Source organism: Carica papaya, chromosome 9 (genome assembly GCF_054855325.1).
Source record: "Carica papaya isolate Zhongbai chromosome 9, ASM5485532v1, whole genome shotgun sequence".
NCBI lineage: Eukaryota > Viridiplantae > Streptophyta > Magnoliopsida > Brassicales > Caricaceae > Carica > Carica papaya.
The window spans coordinates 22,525,400-22,546,971 of NC_142317.1; the positions used below are offsets into that span (position 1 = coordinate 22,525,400).

The window sequence follows — 21,572 nt, forward strand, 5'->3', positions numbered from 1 at the left end:
AAAAATGGACTTTCTATAGCTTACTGTTGCAGCCATAAAGATGAAAAGACCAAAAATCACTGCAAGAGCTGTTGAAGTTACAGAAAGACACATATCAAGAGACAAGTGGCCTGAATACTATGACATGAAAATAGAAAGGTTCATCGGGAAACAAGTACGGTTATTCCAAACATGATCAATTCTTGGATACATTGTGGCTAAGCTTCTACTTACAGACCCAAGTGCAGAAAGAATTCTAATAACTAAAGAGGATTCTTAACTTGTCAATGCCTTCTCTTGCATGATAAGTGCTAACCCCAAGAGAAAACATGGTCAAAAGAACTCCCAACAGACGTATATAATATAAGATTCTGAAGCTGCTTTCAAATAAGGATAGGTAACTTCAATTTATGGCTCAACTTACCTATAAAAAAAACTTAAATGTATAATGGTGATGATAACAATGGTTTATTTTTCATTTTATATGGAGGTTAAAGCTTTTGAGCAGTGATTCGGGTATCATAGGATTTTAATGTAAAAATGATATGTTGATTTAGGATTAGCATTAGCTCGAAACATCTTCTTGGATTGGAGATTAAATAATTTGTTCCTATTTACAGACTTTATATCATATACATAGTATTATAGGAGTGAAAGACATTCTTTTAAAGAATTCACTATAAATCAAAAATACCTTACATTATTTTAATTTTATTGTTTGATTATGATATTTTCTGCATCTTGTAAATCATTTTGTATTTGTTATGGTATTTTTCTATCTCGTAAATCATCACCTTGCCATCTAAATTAATGCTTGATAAAAAAACTTTTCAATACATTTCCTCGGTTGATTCCAGATTAGTTGAAAAAATTCAACTGGTATGTAAAGCATTGTCTGAGAGAGTGATTAGAAAGTGATGATAAGATATTTCTTGCAAACTCATATTTTATTCATTACATATTTTTGCATTACTATACACTTGTAAGTTTTTAGTTCTTAGCATCAACTCATGAAGGAAACTAAATCTCTGTTACAAACTTCCAAGTTTATGGGATCAATTCATAGAAGAAACTAAAGCTCAGCTCATAAAGGAAACTAAACATATAGCATTTAACAACTTTTACTTCATCTAGGTCTAGCATTAGCCGCAATCCTTCTCTCAAACTGTACCACAAAAAATATTAAAAATAAAAAAATAAATATATTTCCAACAACAATAGACATTAATCTCATATATATGTATATATTTTCAATTTGTAAATGAAGAAATTACATAGAAATATTTAGGTTGTGGGTCAAATCACACTAGTAATTGAGAAATTGTGTTGTAAAAATAAATATACAATATAATAGCTTAAAAAGATTATTAATGAAAATGTGAAATGATTACCCATTATAAAAAATACCAACAATATTTATTAATTACCTTATGAAGAATGCTTAATTTTTCTTGCAAGATTGAGAATTCATGTTTGAGTGCTTCCAATTGAAAGATACACCTATAGAAAAGACACAAGTGTCTCAAGATGAATTTTTGAACCAAAGTTAATTTGATTATCAATATTTGAGTAAATGAAATTTCAATATATATATATATATGTATTGGTGCGTATATTTGTATAAGAATATTATAGAGATGAAAAAAAAACACAGAAAAATAAATGTTTGCTCACTATTGCTTAGATTGTTCCTCAATAGGCTTAAGGAATTCACGACAGATCTGTGCCATGCGACAAGCACCAATGCTGGAGTACCATAGTAACCATGATTATATATATACACACACACACACAATAATATTTATTATGATCTATGCATTAATATCATTTATATAGTTTATCCGGGGTTGTATAATTAATTATCATGAAGAAACCCTTTTGATTTTGAAAATAAGTTCTCCAATCTCGTGAAAGTCCACCTCCAATTTTTCACTGAAGTTAAATAAAGAGAAAAATTATCTATACTTATATATACACACCCAATTATATATATATATATATACCCACATAATATATGAATGATTAAACATATATAAATTAATCAAACGGCGGAGCCACCATGCCGAATCTGATATATTTTCGGTTAGTTGCTGTTTTAGTTATTTTACAGCTTTAAATGCATTGTGGTATCTAATCTATTTATTTTATAGTTTTGAATGCATGAATCACTGTTTACTTCATTATGGCTTGATTTTGTGAATCCGATGATATGCCTGCCTTGTTGGATGCTCGTTACTGGTTTAAATATTTATGATTATGTGAGAAACAGAAAACTAAGGGAAAATAGAAAAGGTATGTGACCTGGGAGATGGTGGATGGACCGGGTCCATAGGGAACCCTACCAGGAACATTATCTCTCATACCGAACAGGGTATGGAGACTTTAAATGTTTTGGCGCTCATACCAGATGGAGTATTGAGATTAATGGTTTTGGCGCCCATACCGGACGGGGTATGGGGACGGCCCTGGAATTAAGTTATTAAGGTGAATGGTTCACGTGTAGCGGGGACCCCTATGGATCCCCATGGATACTGGTAGGCTGGTAAAAGAGAAAATTTATTGCCTGATGATTTAAATATTAAAAGTATAACATGTGTTATGTTACAGAGTGCGTATGATTTCCTGATATTATAATGTTATTATTTTCATAAGATGTTTTCATAAATCTCACCGAGGTAAGTTGACAATAAAGGGTTTTATTATTACAAAATGAATTTGTTATAAATTATGCTCCATTGGTCGTTTTTGTTTTCTACCAACTTTTAATTCTGTAACAGTGAGATAGTGTGAAATCTTTACTGGGCTAGTGTAGCTCATTCCTTACTTAACCATTTCAGATCAGGAGGACTTGGTTCCCGAGCCCGTTCTGTAGGAAGACAGTGAGTAGATGCCTAAAGATTTTATAAGTTTCCTTATAGTATTCATTTCTAGTATTTACTTTAGTTAGCTTATTTTTTCATACATTTAATACGTTTGGTTATTGTGTAAGGAATGTTAACCATAATCTATTTTATTTTGCTTATGCACTTAGAGATTTTATATATATTTCCTTTAAATTTTCGGGGATGTTTACACAAATCTAGGTGAGCAGAGACAGTGTTCTCTATAAGGTTGAAAGTGGTGTTATTTAGAAGTCAGAATGGGATTGACAATGGAATAAACAAACTCTGGGAGCCGATCTAGGTGAGTAGAGACAGTGTTCTCTATGATGCACGTGTAGGAAAATATGAGTTACACAAACTTTAATTAGATGGCTTCTTGATTTTAGATAGATGTAATGGTTAACCCTCACTAGCGAGGGATGTGAACACTGCGCTTGGACGTACTTAATTTTATTTAGAAATAGAAGTTTATTGTATTTTTCGCTGGCAATATAAGTTCTTACGGTACCCTGACTCACTATGGAGGTATGGGTTGTTACAGCTCTTATCCAATCATTTCAAATAGGAGGATTGAAGCACATAGCTCCTCCACATGATCCACTCAATGGAATAAGAGGTTTAGTGCTTAACATCTGATCTATTTTTCTCTTATTTGCTTATCGATCATATATATATTGAAGTTTTTGATTGATTTGCATTCGATTTTTGTTTAAGGATGCAGTAGAGCACTCTCTTGTAGCAGCATACGAAATGAAAAGAGATACTGGTTGCAATCCTAATTATTTATATGATCTACTTTCCACCTTCATGGATTAATTTGAAATCATCTTATCGGGCATGGCTAAAGCTTTGTATGTGTACGTAATATATATCTCGATGTAGGTTTGAGTAGTTATTAACCATATTTGATTAGTTAATGGGTTTTAATTATTTGATCTTCTTTTCCTAATTTACAGGGACAAAATATCTTATGCAGATTTTCATAAGATTTATGCATTTTGCATCAAGATTAAATGAGCATCCTCAAGGTATATAATTAACACTAATCATCACAGCTCAAAACTCTTTAATTTGAAGAATTTATATGTGTTATTATTGATCTTATAATATACATTTAACAATAAAAATTCTCAAGTACAATTTTTACTAGTAAAAATTCGTACATTTTAATAGTTAAATGATATGTCATGAGATGTATAGTCTTATTTGAACTCATACTCTTATAGATAAGGATAAAAGTACTTAGATATCCACCTAATGGATAAATAATTATTAATATAATTAACTATATATGTGTATATTTAATTAATTAAATAATTAGTTTAATAGTTAATGCGTTTCTTCTTTTATAAGAGATTATAAGTTTGAGTCAGATTGTATTTTTATGTGAGTCATCATTTGAAAGTTATTTGTATTGTATTGTATTGTAATTAGTGTATGTCACTTGACTAATCTCGAGTCAAATTGTATTTTTGTGTCTATTCTTACTTGGAGTCAGATTTGTAACCTTTTCATTTTTGCACTGGTTTTATGCATCTGAAGTCATAGTGGCCTTAGAATACCTACATGTGATGGGGATAGTTTACTATGATTTGAAACCCAAAAATGTGTTAGTAAGATTCGACGACTACATTTCGTTGACCGACTTCGATCTCTCACTAAAAGATGATAATCCCACATCAATAATCCACATAATTTCTGCTCAAAATGCATCATCAATCACAAAAACAAGTTATTATCCTGATCATAAACCCAACTTTTCTAATTCATCATACATTCTAGCCAATTGTATCACACCTGATGTAGCCTCCTGCTTACGCCCTAGTCAACACAAATAGAAAAAAGTAAACACATCGCGCAGTTGTGGAAATCATCACAGAGCCAATCAATGTTTAATTAATGTATTATGTTGGTACCCACTAGTACTTAGCACCAGAAATTGGGTATGGTGAAGGGCATGGAAATGCAGTTGATTGGTGGGCACTAGGGATATTCATATTCAAAATGTTATATGGGATGACGCTATGTAAGGAAGTTGACCAAGAGTTGCCCCTAGCGAATATCGTGGCTCGAGCACCTAAATTCCCAAAGAAACCATGGTCTCGGAGCCAGCAAAGGATTTGATCACGTGATTATAATCAACGACCCCACCAGGCGAATGGAGTCCATAATGGGTGCAATGGCAATCAAATGACACCAATTTTTTGATGGGCTTAATTGGGCATTTTTGAGAGGTAATAAAATCACCATTTGTTCCTCCTCCTGTATCTTGTTAAGAGTTTGTTGCATTTGCTAGTACTATAGAGAGTTCAATAGAGTATTACTAGGAAGTAAGAAATTTATTCTTTAATTTACATGATATATGTTTTGTTATATATATCAAATTTTAATAACTAAATAGAAGTGAGATTTAAGTAATTTATATATTGGGGCAAGAAATTTTAATGAAATTCATGTTGAAAGGTTCAATATTTATAAAAATATATAATTAAGGATTTACTAGATAATTTTGTCCAGCAAACGATATAACATTTTCAATTGTTCTCAATTAATGTCTTTACTTAACTGTCTAAAAGTAATATTAATTTCTCTAACATGTGGTATAAGAGGTAGTAACACTCTTTATAAGGTATTACTTGGATAAAACCGAAATGTATTGCATCAACATCCTAATAATACCAAGCTTGGAAACTCATGCGTCCTTGTGTAGTGCTTTAGGACTTCTTACCTAATTTGGGATAAACAATGCTAAGGTTCAATAGTAGTTGAGGATAAGGAAGCTTTTGGCTTCTAGAGCTATTTTGAGATACCTATGAGCTTACAAGATAGCTTTGCCAAAAGGTTGTGTAGAGTTTTAAAATTGCTCTCACATTCTAGACCTATCTTAAGACAACTGTGAGGTTTCAAGCATGTATTAGGTTTTAATAAAGCTCTAAAACTGCGGTATTAGTCTTTTCTTTTTTTCTTAATGTTATGTTGCACTAAAATACAAATTTGTTGTCCTAAAATTTAATTTGGTATCGATTTTATTTTATTTAATTATATGGTAAATTTTGTAACAAGTATAAATTTTTTACTTGATGAATATTTCTCTGAGTTTAGGTTGTTACTTGAGGATGTATAAACTTTCATTTTGCATTTTGTTTCCTTTCTTAGTTGGATTCAAAAGTAGAATAAGAATAATACATAACTTAGCTAAAGATGAGTAAGGACTTCTGAAAGATAGATAATTGTTCATGAACCTACTCAATTTTTGTTTCACTTACTCAAAGCATGATGGTTTTGGTCATTTACTTGAGCATGATGGTTTTTATTGCTAATGAATAATGATTTTATCTTAAGAAAATAATGTTATATTGGGTGCTATTGTATTGACTTCCATTGTATAAGTTTACTTAGTATTAAAAGTAACTACTACTAAATTTATAGTTCAATCAAATAATAAAATAGAAACTAATTTGAATGAATTATTTAATATTATAATAAATAAGCAAATCAAAGGATGTAAATTTATTGTTTAAAATATAGTATTTGGCAATCAATTATGAGAATTGACACTTCAGTGAATAATGAGAGGAGATTGATGGTGACAATAATGAGAGGAGATTGATGGTGACTACAACGAAATGCAACCAACACAGATAAAAGCTTTGGTATCTTGCAACAAAGTAGATCACATTTTCCTTCTGTTTTAAGACAAAGATGAACTATTTTATTTTTAATTTTTTTGTACTCCTTTTTGTTGATACAAAAATTAAACAACTCTTTTTTTCAAGTAAAGAAATAGATAGGGTGGGCACGAAATGGACACATGAGTTCCTCTATTTGTCGCATATTACCTAGCAACATTTTAACTTTTGTGATAGTCTAAATCAACTGTTAAAATTATATCGTCTATTGTATAATTTCTAATTGTAATAGGACCTTTTTTAAAGGTACGAGGTACAAATTTTACACTAGATGAATATTTTTCTAAAGTTTAGGTTTTTACTTAAGGATGTTTAAGCTTTCATTTCGTATTTTGTTTATTTTCTTCTTAGTTAGATTTAAAACTTTAATCGAATAGTACATAACTTAGCTAGAAATGTAGTAAGGACTATTGAAATATATATTTTTATTCATGAGCCTAAGTTTTTTGTTGACTTACTTGAGAAAAATGGTCTTTATTATTCATTGATGATGAATTTTTCTTTAAAAAAAAGTAAATGTTGTAATGGATGTTATTATATTGACTTACATTGCATAAACTAATACCATACTAGAAAGAAATATGTCTAATATTGTAGGTTAATCAGATAACAAAGTAGAACTTAACTTCAATGAATTATTTAACTCATACAAATGAATAAATAAAATGACGAACATTTAGTGTTTAAAATATAGTATTTGATGATTGATTAGGAGAACTGATGTTTTAATAAATAATGAGAGGTGATTGATGATGACTGCAATAAGATGCAACTAATACAAAGATAGAAACTTTGATGTCTTACAGTAGAGGGGATCAAATTTTCTTTAGGTTTGAGTACATTAAGATGAACTATTTTATTTCCTAATTCTTATGTATTTTTTTGCTGATATAAAAGTTAAATCAATTTTTTTTCTAAGTAAAAAAATGGATAGGTTGTGCATGAAATGGACAAGTTGCTTCCTTTATTTGTTGTATATTTAGTTAGCGATATTTTGACTTTTAGTGACAATGTCTATCACCCACTAAAATTGTGTCGTTTATTTTCTAATTTTTAGTTGGATTTAAAAGTAACTTTCATTCCACATTTTGTTTTTCTTTTTTATAATTAGATGTAAAAGTGTAATTAGGTAGTATACAACATAGCTAAAGATGTAGTAAGGACTTCTAAAAGATATAGTTCATGAGTTTTAGTTTTTTGTTCACTTGCTTAAGCAAAATGGTTTTTATCCATGATTTTTTTAAAAATGAAGAAGAAAATGTTTTATTGGATGTCATTATACTGACTTACATTGTTTACAGACTTATATAGTTTTAGAAAGAAGTACGATTAAATTTGTAATCTGTCAAATAATAATGATGATTTAACTTAAATTAATAATTTAATCTCATACAAATGAGTGAGTTAAGTAACATAAATTTACTATTTAAAATACAAAATTTAATGACCGATAAGGAAAACTGATATTTCAATGAATAATGATGGGTGATGATTGTAATGAGATGCAGCTAACACAGAGAGAGAAGTTTTGGTGTCTTGCAACAAAGGAGATTGAATTTTTTTATGATTTTAACATAAAGATAAACTATTTTATTTTCAGTTTCTTTTATATTTCTCTTTGTTAATATAAAAGCTAAATAATTTTTTTTTTCAAATGGATAAGTGGCTTCCTCTATTTGTTGCAAATTTACTTTGTTGCATTTTTATGTTTAATGACAATATAAATCTGCTGGTAAAATTTTATCATCTATTGTCTAATTTTTAGCAGTAATTAATTGTTCTCAAAGGTGCCAATATAATTCCTTTTATCAGTTGAAGTGATTTATTTAGGGAAAAACCATACTTGTTTTTTACACAATATTATAATGGATTAAACAAAACTCTTTTTTTTAAAAAAAAAATTTCTCATAAAATGTTTAGCAAGATTAATCCAAACTTGGAACACAAAATTCAAAAAAATGCAAATTCATTAATGCATACAATATTGATAACCTAAATATCAATCACTAGAAATGACCTAGACTATTAGCAATTTGTTATAAATACTAAACTCATTATAACTCTCTGCTGCTTTGGTGAGCACTGTAGATTCGAAGAAAAAAACAATCTCCCTTCTCTTGGCAAAACCATTTTTCTCTTCTCTAATCGTCTCGAAAAGGATGGATCAAAGCATACGACTCCTCAGCATGATCCACTCGATGGAACAAAAGGTTTAATGCTTAACATCTTATCAATTTTTCTGTTATCTATTTATTGATCATGTATATATATCGATATCATTGATTAATTTGGATTCAATATTTGTTAAAGGATATGGTAGACCACTTTTTTGAAATAGCATATGAAATTAGAGGTGTACCTGGTTGCAGTCCTAATTATTTCTCGGATATGCTCTCCATCTTCGTAGCTGAATCTAAAATGACCTTATCAGACATGGCTAAAGCTTTATATGTGTACATATTATATATCTTGATATAGATCTTAGTTGTTATTAACCACGTTGATTAGTTAATGAGTTTTAATTATTTGGTCTTCTTCTCTTAATTTGCAAGGACAAAGTATTTAGTGCATATTTTCCTAAGATTTGCGAACTTTACTTCAAGATAAAAGAAGCCTCCTCAAGGTATATAATTAATGCTAATCATCACAGCTCAAAACTCTTTAATTTAAAGTATTTATGTGTGTTATTATTGATCTAATAATATGCATTTAATACTAAAAATTCTCAAGTATAATTTTTGTTGGTAAAAATTCATACATTTTAATAACTAAATGATATGTCATGAGATGTATAGTGTGATTTGAACTCATACTCTTATAGATAAGGATAAAAGTACATAGATATCAACCCAATAGATAAATAATTAATAATTTAATTAACCAAATATCTATTAGTAGGATATATATTTGATTGGTGTATGTGTATACTTAATTAATTAATTAATTAGTTTAATAGTTGATGCATTTATCCTTTTACAAGAGATCATAAGTTCGAGTGAGATTATACTTTTATGTGTGTTATCGTTTGAAAGTAGTGTTGAATTGTAATTATTTTAAAAAATAATTAGTTAATTTTAATTGTAGCGTTGGTGCTTGTCGATTGGCACTGAAATATGAGGAATTCATCAAAGCATCTGATGAAAAGAGTAAGGAAGGGTAAGCTCTCATACATAATTGACATCATAAATCGATTAACATATCTATTTATTGTGCTTTTTTAATTTTTTTAATTTCTTTTTTTTTAAAGTATGTAGCGGCATTAGATGCAATAAAAAATGAATTCACATTGATGAAGGAAAAATAAAAATCCTTCTTGAGGTAATATTTTATTTTATATATTTTGCAGAATTTTATTTTCATATATATCTTTTTCTCTCATGGATTTTGTGAAAATTTTAACTGAATTTAAATTTGTAGAATTATACAGTATGAGTTTTACTTAATTAAAAATCTGTTTTGCTGGTTGCATAATTATAGCTGTTAACAATTATAATAAATTATAACAACACAGTAGTAGTTTAAACTTGTGTTTTATTTAAGATTTACGAGTTTAAGTTTCACTGAAGATGTAAAGTTTATATTTTAATAAAAAGTAAAACTATTTTTTTAATATTAAACATTATAGATTTTGATTTTAAAATCTTTGTTATTATTATTATTAATTAATAAATGGGGTATGTATGCTGATATATTTGGAAACAAGCACCACCCCTCGCAAGCACAAGCGCATTCCTTGAAATTAACAGAAAGTTAGGAAACTCATGGGTCCTTGTGTAGTGCTTCAGAACTGCTTACCTAATTTGGGATAAACAATGCTAAGGTTCAAGGGTAGTTGAAGATAATAAAACTTTTGGCTGCTAGAGTTATTTTGAGATACCTATGAGGTTAGAAGATAGTATTACCAAAAGGTTGTGCAAGGTTTTAAAATTATTCTCGTGTTCTAGACCTATCTTAAGACAACTATGAGGTTTCGATCATGTATTTGGTCTTAATAAAACTCTAAAACTACGGTGTTACATTTAAATCTTAAGGTTTTAGTCTTTTCTTTTTTTAATGTTATGTCGCACTAAGATCCAAAGTTTTTGTCCTAAAATTTAATTTAGTATAGATTTTGTGTTACTTAGTTATCTGGCAAATTTTGTACCAAGTACAAATTTTATACTTGATCAATATTTCTCTGAGTTTAGGTTATTACTTGAGCATGTTTAGGCTTTCATTCTATATTTTGTTTCCTTTGTTCTCAGTTGGATTTAAAATTATTATAAGAATAATACATAACTTAGCTAGAAATGAGTATGAACTTCTGAAAGATAGATAATTGTCCATGAACCTCAATTTTTGCTTCACTTACTTGAGCATGATAAAGTATAACCTAATTTCTATGAATTATTTAATTTTATAGTAAATAAATGAATTGAATGATGAATATTTATTGTTTAAAATATTGTATTTGACGACCAATTATGAGAACTGATGCTTCAGTGAATAATTAGAGACGATTGATAGTTACTACAATGAAATGCAACCAACACAAAGATAAAAGCTTTGGTATTTTGTAATGAAGTAGATCACATTTTCTTTAGGTTTTAAGATAAAGATGAAATATTTTATTTTTAATTTTTTTTGGTACCCCTTTTTGTTGATACAAAAGTTAAGAAACTTTTTTTTTAAAGTAGAGGAATAAATAGGGTGGGCACAAAATGGACACATGAGTTCCTCTATTTGTTGCATATTACTTGGCAACATTTCAACTTTTGTAATAGTCTAAATCAACCACTAAAATTATGTTGTCTAAAATTATACTTGATGAATATTTTTCTAAAGTTTGGGTTGTTTACTGACTTATATAGTACTAGAAAGAAATACAACTAAATTTATAGTTCGGTCAAATAATAAGGTATGGATTAACTTGAATAAATAATTTAATCTCATACAAATGAGTAAACTGAGTAACGTAAATTTACTGTTTGAAATACGGTGTTTAATGACTGATAAGGAAAACTGATACTTCAATGAATAAAGAGAGGTGATGGGTGATGACTGCAATGAGATGCAACTAACATAGAGAGAGAAGTTTTAGTGTCTTGCAATAGAGGAGATTGAATTTTCTTTAGGTTTTAGAACATAAGGATAAATTATTTTATTTTTAATTTCTTTTGTACTTCTTTTTGTCATTATAAAAGTGAAATAATTTTTTAAAAAATAAAGAAATGGGCAGGTTGTGCATGAAATGTATATGTGGCTTCCTCTATTTGCTGCAAATTTACTTTATGGCATTTTGACTTTTAGTGATAATATAAATCTGCTGGTAAAATTTTATCATCTATTGTCTAATTTTTAGCAGCAATTAACCATTCTTAAAGGTGCCAATATAATGCCTTTTATCAGTTGAAGTAATTTATTTGGAGAACAACCATTTTTGTTGTTTATACAATATTATAAATGGATTAAATTAAACTCTTGTTTTTTTTTTCAAAAGAAAATATTTTTTCTCATAAAATTGTTGGCTAGAATAATCCAAACTGGAAAACAAAATTAAAAAATATGCAAGTTCACTAATGCATCGAATATTGATAACCTAAATATCAAACCCTAGAAATGACCTAGATTATTAGCAATTTCTTAAAAATTCTAAACTCATTATAACTCTCCGCTGCTTCGGTGAGCATTGCAAATTCGAAAAAAAAAATCTCCCTTCTCTCGATAAAACCATTTTTCTCTTCTCGAATTGTTTCTAATATGATGGATTGAAGCATGTAGCTCCTTGACATGATCCACTCGATGGAACAAGAGGTATAGTGCTTTAACATTTTATCTATTTTTTTGTTATATATTTAGTGATCATGTATATAAATCGATATTGTTGATTGATTTGCATTCGATTTTTTTAAAAGGGTATGGTGGATCACTTTCTTGGAATAGCATATGAAATGAGAGGAGTGCCTGGTTGAGGTCCTAATTATTTCTCTAATATGCTCTCCATGTAACACCCAACCTCTCCTTTTTTTTTCTTTTTATTAATTATAATTATATGAATATAATTATTATTTATGTAATTTTAAATTAAATTAAATTTAAATTAATTTATTTTAATGGAAATAATAATAATAATAATAATAAAAAGGGGTAAAAATTATTTAGGGGTTTAATCGAAAATAATTTTGGGGAAAAGGGGTGAAAATTTGGGTTCTGGTGGTATTTTTAAAAGACAAATAAGAAACTGGGGGTCAAAATACAATTTAAAAAAGTTGTGCCACGTCAGCTGCCCCGTCTGTAGCCCTGACAAACTAGGACGCGCCAGTTGGCAGAGACGCTAACGCGGAAGGCCACGTGGGCGATCCACGTGCACGCGATCGAATGACTGAGATCCATTGCCGCACGCACGGACGGCCCGGATCAAAAGCGCGCACAGACGGACCAGATTGTATCGCGCACGGATGGTCCATATTGAATCGCGCATGGACGTCCAAGATTAAATCGCGACGAATGGCCCAGATTCACTCCCTATTTAATCGTGATCAGACAATCCAAATTAAAAGCGATGGACAGCTCAGATCAAAAGCGGATGGGTATAAATAACCCCATCCGCACCCAAACTCTAACCCTAACCGCCAGAGCCCCTCGCCGGAGAAGTCAGCCCAGCCAATGGGGAGTCGACCGTTGCCACCCGCTGCCATACCGAAGCAATTTCCGGCCGCCAAAGGAGGTAAAAATTCTACCATTTGCTCAGAATTTTATTTTAAACCCACCTATGGCCAAATAAGAGTAAAAGCACTAGCCAATTGGCAAGAAAACACTGCCAAAGCTCAACTGCGCTACCGCGGGGTATTTCAATTTTTGCCTCTGATGAGGCCCTTCCCGATTCCCCTTTGATGTGATTTTCTCACCGTTGTGATCACCGTTTCCTCCTCTACAAGTTGACTGGAGCAAAACACCCAACCGCAACGTGAGCTGGAGGAGCCACCGCACCAGAGAGCCCCACCGTAGGTGAGTTTCGGCTTTCTTCATTTTTTTGGCCAACCGAGGGCCCTAAGTGTGTTTTCTCAGAGGAACTGATGCAAGTTTGGTCGAATTCGACCGAAAACAGCCAACCCGAGGTGGATCACCGCTGCGAGCGGCGGCGCCATCACCGGAACACCGCAGAGCCACCGTGCCAGATTTCTGAAATTGGCCGAGTAGGCCTTGGGTCTGATTTTTGGGTTATTTGGGACATGTGTAGATACTGTAAGCCCGTTTTAGTTCCCGAGAAAAAATTCAGGGAACCTAGGACTGCTCGTAGGCGTAGTGACAATCTAGTTTTCGGCATCGAATCAAGTAAGGACCCTTCACCCTATTTCCTATCATGGAATTGGAGTTTAAATAAATGATAATACTGTATTTTATATAAATTAAATAGATATGTATAATTAATTACGGTTGCTAATGGAGTCCGAACTGGACATTATTCTCTGTCGATTCCTGTTTGATTTATTTTACAGTCTAAATGCATTATGGTATCTAGTTTATCTATTCTATAGCTTTAAATGCATGTATCACTGCTTACTTCACTACTGTTTGATTTTGGGAATCTAAGATATGTTTGCTTTGTTGGATGGACGTTGCTTGTTTATATATTTATGTTTGAGTTGGTAACAGAGACTAAGGACAAATAGGAATGGGATGTGATTTGATAAATGGATAAGATAACAACCTCATTAGATATCCTGCGAGATGGTGGACGGACCAGGTTCATAGGAAATCCTACCGTGAACGTCGTCTCATACCGGACGGGGTATAGAGACTTGGTCATTTGGCACTCATACTAGACGGGATATGGGGACGGCCCGCTTCACCCTCATACCGGACGGGGTATTGAGGTTTATTATTTTGGCGCTTATACCAGAAGTGATATGGGGATGGCCCTGGGATTAAGATTGTTAAGGGGAATGGTTCACGTGTAGCGGGGATCCCTATGGATCCCCATGGATACTAGTATGCTGATGAAAACGAGAAACGGTGATAATCAGCTATTGTTAATGAATACAAATTTATGATGTATTTTATGTTACTGATTATGCATGAAATTATGATCTGTATGATATTATTGTCTTTATAGGTTGTTTTCACAAGTGCTCCAAGGGTAAAAAAAAGGGTAAGTGGTTTTATTTTAAATAATTGAATTGGTTTAAAATTTGTTCTCCATTGGTTGTTTTCAGTTTTCTACCAATTTTTGCTTCTGTGACGATGATATAGTGTGATGCCCTTACTGGGCTAGTGTAGCTCATTCCTTATTTAACCATTTTAGATCAGAAGGACCGAGTTCCCGAGCCTAATCCACAAGAAGACGGCGAGTAGATGCTAGATGCTTTATAGTTTCCTTTATTTTTCTCATTTCTCGTATTTCTTTTAGAGAACTTATTCCGTGGTATTGTTTAGTACTTTTAAGTTGTTGTGTAAGGGATGTTAACCTTAATCTTTGATTTTGCTTCCGCACTCAGATTATTATATGTATTTTCTTTTGAATTTTCAGGGGCCGTTACACTCCACCTTCGTAGTTGAATCTGAAATCATCTTATCAGACATGACTAAATCTTTGTATGTGGACATAATATATATCTCGATATAGATCTAAGTAGTTATTAACCAATTTTGACTAGTTAATGGGTTTTAATTATTTGGTTCTCTTCTCTTAATTTGCAATGACAAAGTATCTGATGCTGATTTTCCTAAAATTTGTGAACTTTGCTTCAAGATTAAAGGAGCCTCCTTAAGGTTTATAATTAATACTAATAATCATAGCTCAGAACTCTTTAATTTGGAGTATTTATGCGTGTTGTTATTGATCTTATAATATGTATTTAATAATAAAAATTCTCAAGTGCAAGTTTTGTTAGTAAAAATTCATGCAGTTTAGTCGTTAAATGATATGTCATGAGACATATAATCGGATATGAATTCATACTCTTATAGATAAGGATAAAAGCATATAGATATCCACCCAATAGATAAATAATTAATAATTTAATTAACAAAATATATATTAGTATGATATATATATCTATTTGGTATATGTGTATACTTAGTTAATTATTTAATTAGTTTAATAGTTGATGCATTTCCTCTTTTACAAGAGATCACAAGTTTGAGTCAGATTGTACTTTCGTGTGTGTCATCATTTAAAAGTTACTTGTATTGTATTGCATTTAGTGTATATTGCCTAATTAATCTCGAGTCAAACTATTGTTTTGTGTGTATTCTTACTCGGAGATTATTTATATTGCGTTATGATTGATGTATATCACTTAATCAATAGATTTACACAATTTTTATTTAAAAAAATAATTAGCTGATATTAATTGCAGCATTGACACTTGTCAAATGGCACTAAAATATGAGGAATTCATTAAGGCATCTGATGAAAAGAGTAAGGAAGGGTAAGCTTTCATACATAATTGACATCATAAATTGATTAACAGTCTTTATATATGCATTTAGTAAATGAATTTCGTACTTATTTTTTTATTTTAGATAATACTAATATATCTCTTTATTGAGATTTTTTATAATTTTTTAAAATTATTTTCTTAAAAAAACAAAGGTGCATAGCAGCATTGGATGCAATCGAAAATGGCTTCTTACTTACAAAGGAAAAAATAAACATCCTTCTTGAGGTAATATTTTATTTTACATATTTTGCAAAATTTTATTTTCATATATATCTTTTTCTTTTATGGATTTCATAAAAATTTTAACTAAATTTAAATTTGCTAACTTATAAAGTATGAGTTTTACTTAATTGAAAATTTGTTTTACCAGGTCATAATTATAGCAATTAAAAATTATAATGAATTATAATAATATGGTAGTAGTTAAATTTTTTTATGTTTTATTTAAGATTTACAAGTTTAGGTTTTGCTGAAAATACAAAGTTTATATTTTAATAAAAAGTAAAACTGTTTTTTTAAAACATTAAACATTGTAGATTTTGATTTTAAAATATTTATTATTATTATTATTATTATTATTCACTGAATGGGGTATGTATGGTGGTGCAGTTGGAAGCTAGAACCACCCCTCGCAAGCGCAAATGTACTCTTTGAAATAAAGGTACTCTTGCTTCTTACAACTTATTTAATTTGATTCTTATTTATTTTTTTAATTCCTTAATATTTTAATTTGAATCGTTCTAGTAAATGGAGAATATTACTCTCGAATACCTTGTTATTGTAATAAATACAGTTTCTTTTTAAATAATTCAATTTGCTTTTAAATTAATTAAGAATAAAATAAGACTTATATTTTTCTTCAATTACTGTAACTTAACTAAAGTAATTATTATCCTTTTAATTTATAAAATTTTAGTTCAATATTTAATTTTTCATTATTTTTATTTTATCTATTTTCATCTCTTTCAATAACAATATTATAAAGTAATTACGTTTTTTTTTGTTAGGCAGATGAGGGGATGAAAGCTTCTAAAAATCAATACCAATAAATTCTCTGCAGGTTGTAATAAGTATTACTTTTTCATGGAAAACAAATTTAAACTCTTAACTTTTTTTTTATGCTGCTGATGTCGTGATTAAGTTGAGTTTAATCTCAACGTGCCTATTATGTTTTTAGGCGAAAAAAATATTTCATGATTATTAAGTTCTCTTAGTTGAGGGAACTATAGTAGGTCAAAATCTTGACCTAACTTTTAATTTTTTGCTTTGAAACTCATACTTATTCTACAGAGATAATTACAAATTAAAAGATATTATTTCAAAAAAATTTAAATTTTGTTGCTATTGGTTGAGATGAATTGTTGATATTTAATAGTTTTATGTAAAAATCTCTTGGTGAAAAAAGATAGGAGAATTTACCTTAGACATTTACTTTCTATACAAATAGGAATTGAAGTTTGAACATCCATTATAAGGATTGAGGTGTGCACTAGGTGAATCAGATAAGGTGAGTATAAAAAGGAGATTTTTGACATGTTAATTGTATGATACAATAAGCTTAGCTACCAATAGATCATAGATTTTATTAATTTGCGCAACTAGAAAAGGAAAAGTTAGAATCTTTCAAGAAAATTTTTAAAAAAAATGAAAGTGAAAGAAAAAAGATAAAAGAGAGAGCAATAGAGAAATGTAGGAATGAGATAGGATAGAGTAGAAGAGCTAACTATTTATAAGGTAAACATAGGATGATACCATTGAAAAGGAGAAACTAGCCACTAACATCCATTAACATGGGAACATGAATTTCATGCACCAAAATGCCCCCATTAAAGCTTGTGACTATGTTTATTTATCACAATTAAGCATACACTACAATGAAGTTTTTAAGAATTTTCATAAATGATCATAAACATGGTGTTTGAATGGTTAAGATTCTTACATTTTTTTGGAAGATAACAAGTCTGTATCTTATTAAAATGTAAAATTTATCACTTTTTGGATATAATTATATGTATTAATAATGATTTGTTTATAATATTTGATTTAATAGAATCAAAAGATTTAACTTATAACTTTGTTGGTAGAGATATAGTAATGAAATTGGATTTTGTCCTAAAGAGTCATGGCATATCTAAATGAAAATAATATTCTGTAACGATTAGATTCTTTTATTAAAACAATTATAATAGGCGAAAAAATTCGAATTAATATTTTTCTTAAATTATTTATTAACATAAATATTAAAGAAGAAGAAATGTGTTAAAGTAAAACTCACAAAATGCCTACATATAAAGGGTGAGTTTTCTTATATTTTCTCTCATTAAGTCAAAGATCTCTCGTCTTCTTATTACACACATATAAAAGACCCTTAGTTTTGATTTTGTTTTCAAAAACTCACATGAATATATATTGTTATTACAATACTAAAACAATCTCTCATGTATTTTAATAAAAAATAATGTAAGATAAAGTAGTTTAATTCCAATTCTTTTAATAAAGAAAAAAAAACATTCATATTATAAAACCTCCACTTTAGAAACAAAGTAATGATTCTTACTTATAGATTCTTATTATCTCATATAAAAGTGTGATCATATCTCGAATTTCATTAATGAATCATGAAAATCTAAAAACAAAAAAAAAACCAACTTTATCTTGATTGGTTCACATATCCATTATTTTTTATGATTCTCATTAAAGTTCATTCCAAAAGCTTTTGAATTCCAGGCACTTGTTCTTCTCTAACCTACTTGCATTTTGTCTTTCATGATTTATCTTAACCAAGCAAGAGAGGGAAAATTATGAGTATATCATTGTTGAGAGAACTATTGTACACAAACAAACAAGAAATATGCTCAACACAAATCATTGATCATATAAGTTGAATAAATTAATGGCAAATTGATGAAAATGGAGGGTGCATGAATTCATAGTGTGCTTACCCTCATCGCAAGATATCTCCTTCGTCTGCACATCCGCTATACTTATCATTAATCATGTGATTCAGAGAAAAGGAAAAACAAGTAGAAAAATGAGAGAAAATTTATATATAGAATTAAAAAATAATCAAATGAAATGAATAAATAAAATAAAAGGACAAGATGAGAAAAGAAGAGCAAGCAGAATTTTTATATAATTTCTTATTTATTCATAATAATCCACAACTATCCAAAACAAAACTAAATACGATACATACAATTGCATTATTGTTGATTGTGTCGAGATATTGAAACGACACAACATTGTCTTCTCTTTTTCTAGATTTTTCTGCTCCAAACATCGCTTCAATACAAATCCACTTTTTATTTCATACAAGGTATGCACCTTTCTCTTTTATTTTCTCGTTCAGTTTTGGAGTATGTTCATTTTTAATATCACTTCATATGAGTTTGGATTTAAGCTATGATTTTTTTTCTTGATTTGGAATCCTTGATTTATGAATGGTCCAATTAGTAGGACTTTTGTTAAGTTCTATCACAAATTTACTAGTTATTTAGATGCTTTCTGTTGTTTTTTACAAAAAAGTTGCATTGGTGCCTTGTAATCATTAGCTTTTGTCTTTTGATGAGGTTTTCTCACCTTTTAAGTACTCTTATTATATGACTTCTAGGTATTAGAAGATAATTCTTTATGGTTCCTAAAAATAACGGGGGGAAAGAGACGTATTACGTATATTCGTAGCATCATTTCATTAGTTTTCCTTGAGGGTCAAAGTTTATTTTCCTTTTTATTGTTGAATTTTTTACTTTTGGGTTGTATGTCTAATTTAGTTGAAAGTTTTCACTAAAATACTCACATTGAATCTAATGCCTTTATTTGTTTCTTTTGCTTGTTTTTTCATTTAAGGTTAATCATTCTTGAAATTGAAGTAGAAGAAGGTATTATTTCAATTGAGTCAAGAATCTCTTGGGTTCACTTTGATAAAAGAAGGGTTTGAGGATTAAGAGGGTTATAATTATTTGATTACCATTATGTATATGGGAATTTCTGAGGCAATTCTACTACTTTTATCTAGAACTATTCCCAGTCGTTTTAGTTTTGATCAATGTTTTAGCAAATTGGATTCAAACAACAGATTATGATCTGACTCACTAGCCTACATGGATCAGCCATTATTTAAATTTATAAGTTAGTAATAGAGAGATCTTATTTGTTTACCTTTTTGTCTTAAAGGCATTATTTTATTCTACCTTACTCTGTGCACGTGAAATGCTTGCTCAAGAAGATGGATCAGCTGATCTGTTTCGGCACTAAATAATTGCCTACTTGCTCTCTCATTCCACATCAGGGAGTATTATTTGATTGATTTGCGAAAACTGAAAGAGATTTATAGTTGCAAGATTGAGGAGTACTCATATGATGCAGTTAATAAGTTCAAAAATTACCCAGATCAAATTTCTCCTTGGTTGGTGGAATGGATGCCCAATAAAGGAGGTTATCTAATTGGAAATTTACAACTAGCACATATGGATTTTTGATTTTTTTCTCTAAGAAACATGTGGTCTGTTGTAAGCAGTCTGACAATAGTTGATTAGTCATATGCCATACTAGATCTTATTGAAGCGAAACAGATTTGGTAGCAAATATGCTATTCAAGATATGTTATCCTGCTCTTGAAGGTCAGGTGTGGCAAATAATCACTAGTAGTGATCCTAAGAACACATAAGAATCTACTTTCGTATTATTTATTTATGATATATTTCTTCATTATTTTCAGCATTTCTCACTACGTTTCCTTTTCATGCAGTCCATGGTCTTACCACAATGGTGGTTCTTGGCAAACTCTGCTATGGTAAGTTAGTTTGTTATGCTTAAATATTCTCTCTGTTGCTAATGTTTTTTTCATTGCTCCAAAGAACCCTTTGTAGAAGTTATATTTAGGTATAAGTTTCTTAAGTTCACATACTTGACTCCAATAGGATATGGCACCTTGTTGATGTTTTATAAAATAAAGTAATAATGAAGGAAAGTTGGCAGTGGCTTAAGATTTTAAAAATGGACTTTTTACAACTTACTATTGCACCCATAAAGATGAAAAAACCAGAAATCACTGCAAAATCTGTTGAAGTTGTCGAAAGACACATATCAAGAGACAATTGACCTTAATACTATGACATGAAAATAGAAAGTTCATCGGGAAGCAAGCACCATTATTCCAGACATGGTCAATTACTGGATACCTTGTGGCTAAGCTTCTACTTGCAGACCGAAGTGCAGTCAAAATTCTGAAAATTGAAGAGGATTATGAGATTGTCAATGCCTTCTCTTGCATGATAAGTGCTAACCCCAAGAGAAAGTGTGGTCGGAAGAACTCCCAAAAGACTTGCATAATATAAGATTCTTAAGCTGCTTTCACATAAGGATAGGTAACTTCAATTTGTGGCTTAACTTACCTATCTTAACAACTTAAATGTAGAATGGTGATTATAACAATGTTTATTTTTCATTTTATTTGGGGGTTAAAGCTTTTGAGCAGTGATTCGGGTATCATTAGATCTTAATGTAAAGATGATATATTGATTTACGATTAGCATTAGCTTGAAACATCTTCCTGGATTGGAGAATAAACAAATTGTTTCCTGTTTATAGACTTTATA

The 21,572-nt window shown here is 29.9% G+C and overlaps 1 pseudogene; it reads left to right on the forward strand.

Annotated features, from left to right (window-relative positions):
• The first annotated feature begins 40 nt into the window (after nucleotides 1-40).
• Nucleotides 41-21,204, forward strand: LOC148240192 (neutral/alkaline invertase 3, chloroplastic-like; annotated as a pseudogene).
• Nucleotides 21,205-21,572: the final 368 nt, after the last annotated feature.